Below are 9,757 nucleotides of genomic sequence, written 5' to 3'. Positions count from 1 at the left end.
TCAATTCTGCCCCAAAGAAAATTTTAGTATGTACTAATTGAAAAATCCAAAATTGTTTTAGGCCATTCTGAATTTAATATTTTTCTTTCCTTTAATAAGTGGGAATCACAAACTAAGAAGTTTAACTTTAAGTTAAACATGTGTACATGTGTGCATATATGTGTATTTATGAACATATACAACACAAGTACACATGATTATCTGGTTCTTATGCAAAGTATATTAGCATATAATAATAAATACCCACTTATACAATTTAGTTATTATTAAAAAGTTATAACAACTCATCACTTTGGTAATCAACCAACTTTATGACTAACATCACATAATGGTCATATAATCTATTAAGGTTAAGTGCAATGTTCATTTATTTGAAACAGAAATATGTAAATATATGCATCCATGTATATAAATTTGTTTTATCTATGTTTATGTTAAGGGTGCCAAAAGAAGATTGGAAGCATTACTGCCTTATAAACTTTGGAGAGGAGATGATGTAGAAAAAATGAGACAGTAATGCATTGTTGGTGGAGTTGTGAACCTATACAACTATTTCGGAGAGTAACATGGAGCTATGACCAAAGGACAATAAACTGTCATATTCTTTGAACAAGCAATATTACTACTCAGTCTGTATCTGAAAGGTTTCAAAGATAGGGTGAAAGGACCTACTTGTAAAAATATATACAATTTTTGTGTTGTCAAAGGATTTGAAACTGAAGAAATGTTCATCATTTGGGGAATGACTAAACAAGTTTTGTTGTATGATTGTGATGAAATACTAATTTGCCACAGAAAATTATGAATACGATGATTAACAACAAAAAACCTTGAAAAACTTATATGAAATAATTCAGCATAAAATGAGCAGAACCAGACTGTTGTACAATTACAGCAATAATGTACTATTATTAATTGGTAATGATTTTATTATGAGCAAAACAAAGATCCAAGAAAACTTGAAAGATTTCATGACAAAAAAGGGTTATTCACCACTACAGAAGGGATTTATGATGATGCAGAATAAAACTTGCCAGTCTTCATTTTCCCCTCCATTGGGGGAACATGGAAATATTCATTGTATGAAAACACATGTACAATCATTTTTGACATTTTATGACCCATGTTGTCCCCCTCCATTCCACTCCCCATCCCAAGATATTGCCAAGGTAAAATAATATATAGGTTGTGCATGAGTATGACACTTTTCCTATTGTGACCATACTAATAAAACAAATTCAGCAAGAAGACAAAAAAAATGAATCTCACAGGTCAATCAATAAATACATTTTTGCTCTGTTTTTCTGGATAACAGGTCTAAATCTGTGTTTTCCATAAAAGTAGAAGACTGAGAGAATCTATATAAAAGTGAGAATATCTTTCTTCATAACAGTAAATCTTTATCTAGTTGAGTAAATTGCCCTTTCACAGAACACAGAAGACTGAATTCACTTGAAAAAGAAGAACATGTTATTTTCAATTACATATAATTTTATTCCCAATAATTCGTAGTAGAAGTAAAAAGCCAAATAACTTAAAAAATAAAATTGTCAATTTATGAATCCACTTTCCTACTCTGCATTTCTCAGTACTCTTCATTGTGTCCAAGAACATTTCTTATGTTTTCATGTTGCTAAGTGTTCATGTGAAAATAGTTCAGTCACTACTAAAAAATTGTGTTGCAAGTCTCATTGCAGTGGTCAGGTATTGATTAGATGATTCTGTGGCAAAGGCACTAGCACTTTCCTCCCTAACTGTTGAATCCATTCTCTACAATCATATTGGCTTGACTAAAAATTGTCACACCAGTAAGTATTTAATCAAAAGACATCTCCACAATCATATCTCTACCTCTTTCAGAAAGTTTATAATTTTATTGGAGAAAGCTCTTCTTTTTAATAGAGATGAATACAGGCATATGAGGGTAAACCATAGATAAATGGATCTTGTAGTTTATTCGTATTTGTGGATTTGGAAGGGTCACAAATATCCCTTACATCTTTTTGCTTGCCTGCAGGATCAGATTTTTAAAAAAAGATATTGGTAAATTTGAGATGGTAATGTGATAATTACTGGTGCCTAAAATGCAATATAATTAGTACTTATTCAAAAGGAGGAACTAGAATGCAGTATAATTATACATAATCATAAATGTATTAATTTACAAAATATCACAGAATTATCATTACATGAATTAGAAATCTTTTTTTTAATCTAAGAAAACCTTCTCCAGCTATATTGCATTGATATTACTTCTTATCTCTTCTTTCATTAAAAAATGAGAGTTTGAAATCATAATTAACTAAGCAAAATCATCTTTGGCATTATTGAAAACAATATGGATCATTAAAGTGGGTTAATTTTCCTCAAAATGGCAGATGAATTTTTGTGTTGAGTAATAGAACTATGATTCTGAAGATGGATTTGGCAAATTAATGAAGCATATGTATCCAAAGGGGATGACAAATCATTATACTATTTTTGTATACTTTTTAGAAAGGCAGAAATATCATTGGTTTCTAAGCTTTACAACCACATAGGCACATTTCTTGACATAACTGGCAGGGAAACAAACATCAAAATTCCCCAAAAAAAAGAAACTCCAAAAAATATTCTTAAGAAAGTCTTATGAAAATTTTAATTGAAATCTAATTAGGCTGTAGGATAAAATAAATGAAACAAACGAGGCTTGTGTGATTAATCTGGCATCTAACTCATAGTATCTTTTTTTTTTAGCAGAACCTCTTAGAAAATGAAGCTACAAGACATTTGCATTCTCTCTTACCCTTTAATAATTCTTATTTTCTCGAGTTCTAATTGTACAAAAAAGGGTTACTGTCACTATGGTTGATGATTAGAAAAATGACCAATGAATACAGTTCCCCAACACATCACAATACTTACCATTTTTTTCATACACAAGATATTTATTGAAGTACTACTGACTAATAAATTTACATTTAATTAATTTTTAAAGTACTTTTTAATTAGATCTTTGTTTGTTATTTGTTTATTTTAGATGTATTTTACCAATTTATGATAACAATCTTATCCTTTATGAAATAAAAATCTTTTTTGGAAGAATCATAATCTCAAAATTTTAATTGTTCAGTAATTAGTTTATGTCTTACCCTTTGTGACACTATTGGAGGTTTTCTTGGCAAAGACACTACATTGATTTGCCATTCCTTTTTCCAGATCATTTTACAAATGAGGAACTGATACAAACAGAATGTGACTTGCCCACGGTTACGCATCTAATAAATTTAAGAGACCAAATTTGAACTTAGGAAGAAAAATCTTCCTTCCTCTTTATTCGTATAGGCTTGAAGATTCAATAAATTATCTCATAGATATATATTGGGGCCATTCAGGATAGATAAGATAAAACACATAGAACTTCAGTGATATTCTGTACATTAACATAAGGAATATATTTTTTTCAATTTTAGCATATATTTATAAGAAGTTTTAACCCATGCCATAGAGAAGTTACACATTGTCTATCAATGATAAGGTATGCTCAGTAGATTCCTAATTATGAATGACAATGTATTAATTAAATCAATTTTAAAGTAATGATACACTATTTCCTCCTAGAGTTCTACTATCACTCAAAGGAGAAATATATAGTATTCAAACTATGAAAACTGGTTAGATGAGCATTTCTCAATATCAGAACATGATTTTATATGGCTTGGACACATACTGTAGATTGACAATGAACTGGACCCAGAGCTAAACAGGAGATGGTGATGAATCATAACCATATAGTGATTTTAATTATACCAAGCAGATCACTTATATTAAAGTCTAACATTTAAAGAACAATATTTTCCTGTGCATGAAAGCTGACTGAAAATCATGGGGAAAATGATCTTGAGAACAAGCAAAATTGCTGGTGAGATGAAAGATACAGGTGAGACACATAGTATTCATAGACTGCAGCATATTAATGATGCCTTGTTTGTAATGAATAGTGTAAATACACATATGTGTGTATATGTATATGTATATGTATGTATATATATGTATTTATGTATACAGAGAGAGAGAGAGAGAGTAAGGGAGAGGGAGAAATGTCAATCTCAAAAAGAGATTCAGACAGGCCTTCTATGCACACAGAGAAATAATAATTAAATAGTATTACATTTGTTTTCACTAAATATTAAAGAAACAAAGCATGCCCATGTCTTGTTGAATAGATTCCATAGGGAGCATTTTAAAGAAATTGGGGACAAAAATATTAAGCATTGATGGACTGCCAACTAGATCTGTATATTTTTCTATATCTATCTACAGTCTATCTACCTGTTTCTCTCTCTCTCCCCATATATATAATGTATATATATATATGTATATATATTTATATACTTATGAATTGTGTGAATATTAAAATTAACTCTCCCCTGACTATGAATATTAAAATTGTAACCCCTACCTATTTTTAGAACACCCTACTTAAAGTTGAGTGGGAAAATCTGCCTGTTTTTAGGTCTAATCACCAAAAGTATAAACATGCCACTTAATCATTAAATGGGAGGTCTGTGACCCATGTGTGCAATAGTGGGTGATGAATCAGAATAGACTGACTGCCTCCTGGGCAGTCCTAAGCAAGGTTTTAGACTATGATTTGTCCATGTAAAAAGTGGAGGAAGACAAAAAGTGATGCAAAAGAAGCATCTTTAAAAGTAGTCACTTCCTGTGATTGACACTTCTTTATTCTTTTGGAGTGGAGGCTGAAGGAGAAAATTTTCTGACTGGACCTGAGATACTGTTCCTCATGAGAATGTTGGACTGGTACATTGTGAGTGAAAGGGCTGACTCCTTTCCTAGATATTTTCTGAAGAAACTAGCCTCAGGAGAGCCTAGTCTCTTGAGAGAGTTTTTTCCCCAGGTCCTCGGGGGCCAGCTAAGAATCAACTCTCCCTGCCTGGGTTGTGCTGGGGGCTGGAAGTAAATTACTTAGTGCTTAAGCTAGATATCTTACCCTATCCTCTCTCTGATTTTCTTACTTTATTCTTTCTACAATATGTAAATAAATTGTAAACAAATCTTTTTGTAATAAATTAAATTCCTGATGACCACATTCTTGAATAATCCAGTTTAACCCTTTTATAAATAACCCCTTTCCTCCCTTATAATATATGGGTACATATATTTACATACACATATTTATATATGCTGCGGTTTGGACCACTCTTGTAAATTCATTGGTACAGGAAAGTTGCAGTAAGAAACTCCCCTTTATCAAAGCAAATCATTACCTACTTCTCAACTTACAACTTAGAGAGTGATTTGAAGTAACAGAGAGATTGAATTACTTGTCTAGATGCAATTTGACATGTCAAAAGCAGAACTTGATGCAAAATTTTCCTGACTTTGATGTCAACTCTCTATCTGCTATATTACCCTCTATATCATTTCTCATATAAATGTAAAATAATATCTATATCATGTGTGTATATATGCCCTAATACTGTACAGTTATAGATATTTAATCTATATTTACTATGTATATATGCAAATATGGATGTATATGTGTGCGCATACAAGCATATATTAATCACTCTTTAATGGTTTTAGACAATTCCTTTCATCTATCTGGATGCTATTTAGCTCATATATTTTTAAAGGAGAAGATTGGAACAGCTAATTCCAAAAGTTTTTTTAGGTCCTGAAATTTGGCAAGAACATTCTTATTTTACATCATGGTATTGTGCCTTAAAGTGCTGGGCCTATAGACAGGAAGACCTGACTTTATATCCAGCTCCACACAAATATGTATAACCCTCCGTAAGTCATTTAAACTCTACTTCAGTTTTCTTAACTGTATACTGGTGATAGTATAAGCCATCACACAGAGATTTTGTGAGAATTAAATGAGATAATACTGATAAGGTGTTTAAAACGGTACCTGAAAGAGCAGATGCTTAATAAATGTTTCTTTCTTTCTTTGTATCCTTAGGATATGTACAATAGATGCAAACATTTGTTCAAAACTTTTCAAATTAAAGTGCAGAGAGGTGAAAATCCCTGAATCATTAAGCTCTCAAAAATGCACTCATAGTCTCTCATTCCATGTGCTTGGCCATCCAAAAAGTAATGTCATAGCTATTGTAAATATTCCATTAACTTCTAATATTGTGAAGCCATTACTGAAACACAAGCTACTCACCTATTATCCTTTGCTCTTTCTACATGTTCAGTCAGTCTCTTTTTATGGTAAAAGATGAACTTGATGATTCTATTTGAACCACTCTTCTAATTTCATTCTCTCTAATAAAATGTTGCTAAAAATAAAGTGCTTTTTTTTTAGTTAGAACTTTAACTAAAATTTTGGGTAATTTATAGTTTCTAAATGTTTAAAATGGAAAAAAATCAAATTTTAATTTAGCTCATTTTACATTTCTATTTAAAACTGTATTTCTTCACTAGTCTATTAACTGTCTAATTTTTAGGTCTTTATATGCTACTTCCAGGGGCTATATATCTTATTGTATAAATTAATCTGCATAGCATTTCTTTTTTCATAAAACCATAGAATCATATAGATTCAGAAGGAACCTTTGATATCTTCTAGTCATTCCATCTAGTTCACCTCTTTTCATACATATGAAAGAATGAGTCTGAAAGTCAAATATTATGCCCTTATTTGTTCAGATAGTAAATGGCACAAAAGGAATTTAAATTCAGTTCCTCTAATTTGAATGAAGGACCCATTCTATTGAACTCCATACCCATTTTTTTTCTGTATTGATAATGATTTCAAGGTCTATTAATCTCATGGAGATTACCCTAAGGTATGCAAAGGTGTGATGCAATCATTAGTTTTGTTCAATGTGGGAATGCTATATTCAATTTTCCTTCACAATGATTTTGAAGAACACATTTTATAAGCATTTGAATGCCTATTGGTCGAGTTTCACACAAGTCTTTCCTTAGACTTGGTTTTGTTTCCTCTAAAATGTTTTCTATTGTTTTAAGGAATGACATTGCCTGTAATATCCTATCTTCCATCTTTGTAGTGGTACTGTTTTTTTTTTTTATAAACATCCTCAGCTTGGCAATTTGGGTCTCACTCTGGAAAACATTTTTATTGTCAGCTAAACTTCTTTGAGGAATGGTAACAATTATTGTTTTCCAGGTTTTTCTCAAAATTCATCATACTTTATTTTCCTATCATGCCATAAAAACCACTTCACCCTTAGAGGTCAGTAAACCTCTAGGTTTCTCAAATTGGAAATGCTCTATATTCCTGTATCCTAATTTGCTTCTACACAAACTTCCATTTTAGTGAGAATTTCCCAGCCATCTGTGTCTTTTATTCTATCTAGGTTGTACTTTGGTCTCTTCAGAGTTTCTGACTATGTCCCTGCTCCTGACTTTATCTCTTCTTATATAGTATTTACCATTCATAAACCTCAATGTAAAGTTGAAATAGAATATATAGGAGTAACTTTTTGTTGTTGTTTTCTTGATAAGTATGGAGAAAGGCTACCTCTTTCAATGGCAAAAGTACTTCTGATTAGTCTTTTAAAATTATTGTATAACTGTCCTTAGATTTAAAAAAACAATATTTTAAAATATTTTTTTCTGTATTTACATGACTCATTTCCTTTCCTTCACCTCTAAGTATTTTCCTTATTATCCCTTATTATTATACAAATCTAGTACTGGTATTGCTGGATAAAGGGATATGTATTCTTTTAAAAGCCCTTTGTTCATAATTAGATATTTCCTTCCATAATTTCTGGATTATTTTAAATACTCCAACAGCAATACATTAGTGTCACAACCCCTCCACTATTTATTATTTTCCTTTAGTGTCATATTGTCCAATCCTCTAGATGTGAGGTGATACCTCAGAGTTGTTTTGATTTGCATTTCTATAATTATGAGAGATTCGGAACACTTATTCATGTGCTTATTGATAGTTTTGATTTCTTTATCTGAAAACTGCCTATTCATGTCCTTTGATCATGGTCAAGTAGGGAATGGCTTAATTTTTTTTTGTTAGCTCCTTAAATATTTAAGAAATAAGAACTTTGTCAGAGTTTTTTGTTATAATTTTCCTCCAATTTGTTGTTTCCCTTCTAATTTTGGCGGCATTGGTTTTGATTGTAATCAAAACTTTTAAATTTAATATAATCACAATTATTCATTTTTACATTTGATAGTGTTCTCTATCTCTTGCTTGGTCTTAAATAGCTTCCTTTCCCATAGATCTGACAGGTACATTGTTCTGTATTTACTAAATTTATTTATTATTTCTCTCTTCATATTTAGGTAATTACCCATTCTGAATTAGTCTTTGTATAGAGGGTAAGATATTGATCTAAACCTAATTTTTCCAATACTGTTTTCTAATTCTCCCAGCAGTTTTTGTCAAATAGTGGTTCTTTTCCCTACAAACTTGGATCTTTTGGTTTATTGAACATTATCTTGCTAATGTCATTTACCCCAAGTCTGTTCCATTGATGCAACCCTCTGTCTCTAAACCATACCATATTGTTTTGATGATCACAGCTTTACTGTATAGTTTGAGATCTGGTAAAGCTAGGCCTCCATCATTCACATTTTTTTCATTAGTTCCTGTTATATTCTTGATCTTTTGTTCTTTCAAATTAACTTTGTTATATTTTTCTAATTCTATAAAAAAAAAGTTGTTTGGTAGTTTGATAGTATAGTACTGAATAAGTAAAATAATTTAGATAGAATTGTCATTTTTATTGTACTAGCTTGTCTTACACATGAACAATTAATGTCTTCCCAGTTGTTTAGATCTAGTTTTATTCATGTGAAGAGTGTTTTGTATTTACGTTCACATAATTCCTAAATTTGTCTTGGTAAGTAGATTCCCAGATACTTTATCTTGTCTAGAGTGATTTAAATGGAGTTTCTCTTTCTAACTCTTACTGCTGGGTTTTGTTGGAAACATATAAGAATGTTGATGATTTATATGGGCTTATTTTGTACTCTGCAACATTGCTAATTTGTTGATTATTTCTACTTCCTTTTTAGTTCATTTTCTTGGTTTCTCTAGGTATGCCATCATGTCATCTGCAAAGAGTGATAGTTTACCTTCCTCATTGCCTACTTTGATACCTTCAATTTCTTTTTTTACTAATTGCTACTTCTAGCATTTCTAGTATAATATTACATAATAGTACTGATAATGGGCATCCCTGCTTCACACCTGATTTCATTGGGAAGGCATCTAACTTATCCCCATTGCAGATGATATTTGCTGATGGTTTAAAATAAATACCATTTATTATTTTGAGGAAAGGCCCTTCTCTTCCTGTATTTTCTAGTGTTTTCAATGGGAATGGGTTTTGTATTTTGTGGAAGGCTTTTTCTGCATATATTGAGATAATCATGTGATTTCTATTATTTTGGTTGTTGATATGATCAATTATGCAAATATTAAAACCATCCTTTCATTCTTAGTATAAATTTCACCTGATCATAATGAATAATCCTTGTGATTATTTGTTGTAGATCTTTAGGTAGTATTTTATTTATATTTTTGCATCTTTGTTCATTAAGGATTTTTTTTTCTATAGTTTTCCTTCATTTTTTGTTCTTCGTGGATTGGGAATCAGTACCATATTTGTATCATAAAAAGAATTTGGTGAGACTCCTTCTTTGCCTATTTTGTCAAGTAGTTTGTAGAGTATTGGGATTAATTGGTCTTTAAATCTTTGATAGAATTCACTTGGACTCAGGTGACTTTTTCTTAAGGTGTTCTTTG

This window comes from Monodelphis domestica, chromosome 3 (assembly GCF_027887165.1).
Source record: "Monodelphis domestica isolate mMonDom1 chromosome 3, mMonDom1.pri, whole genome shotgun sequence".
NCBI lineage: Eukaryota > Metazoa > Chordata > Mammalia > Didelphimorphia > Didelphidae > Monodelphis > Monodelphis domestica.
The sequence above is the reverse complement of the archived record's forward strand: the minus strand, read 5'-3'. Positions refer to the sequence as shown.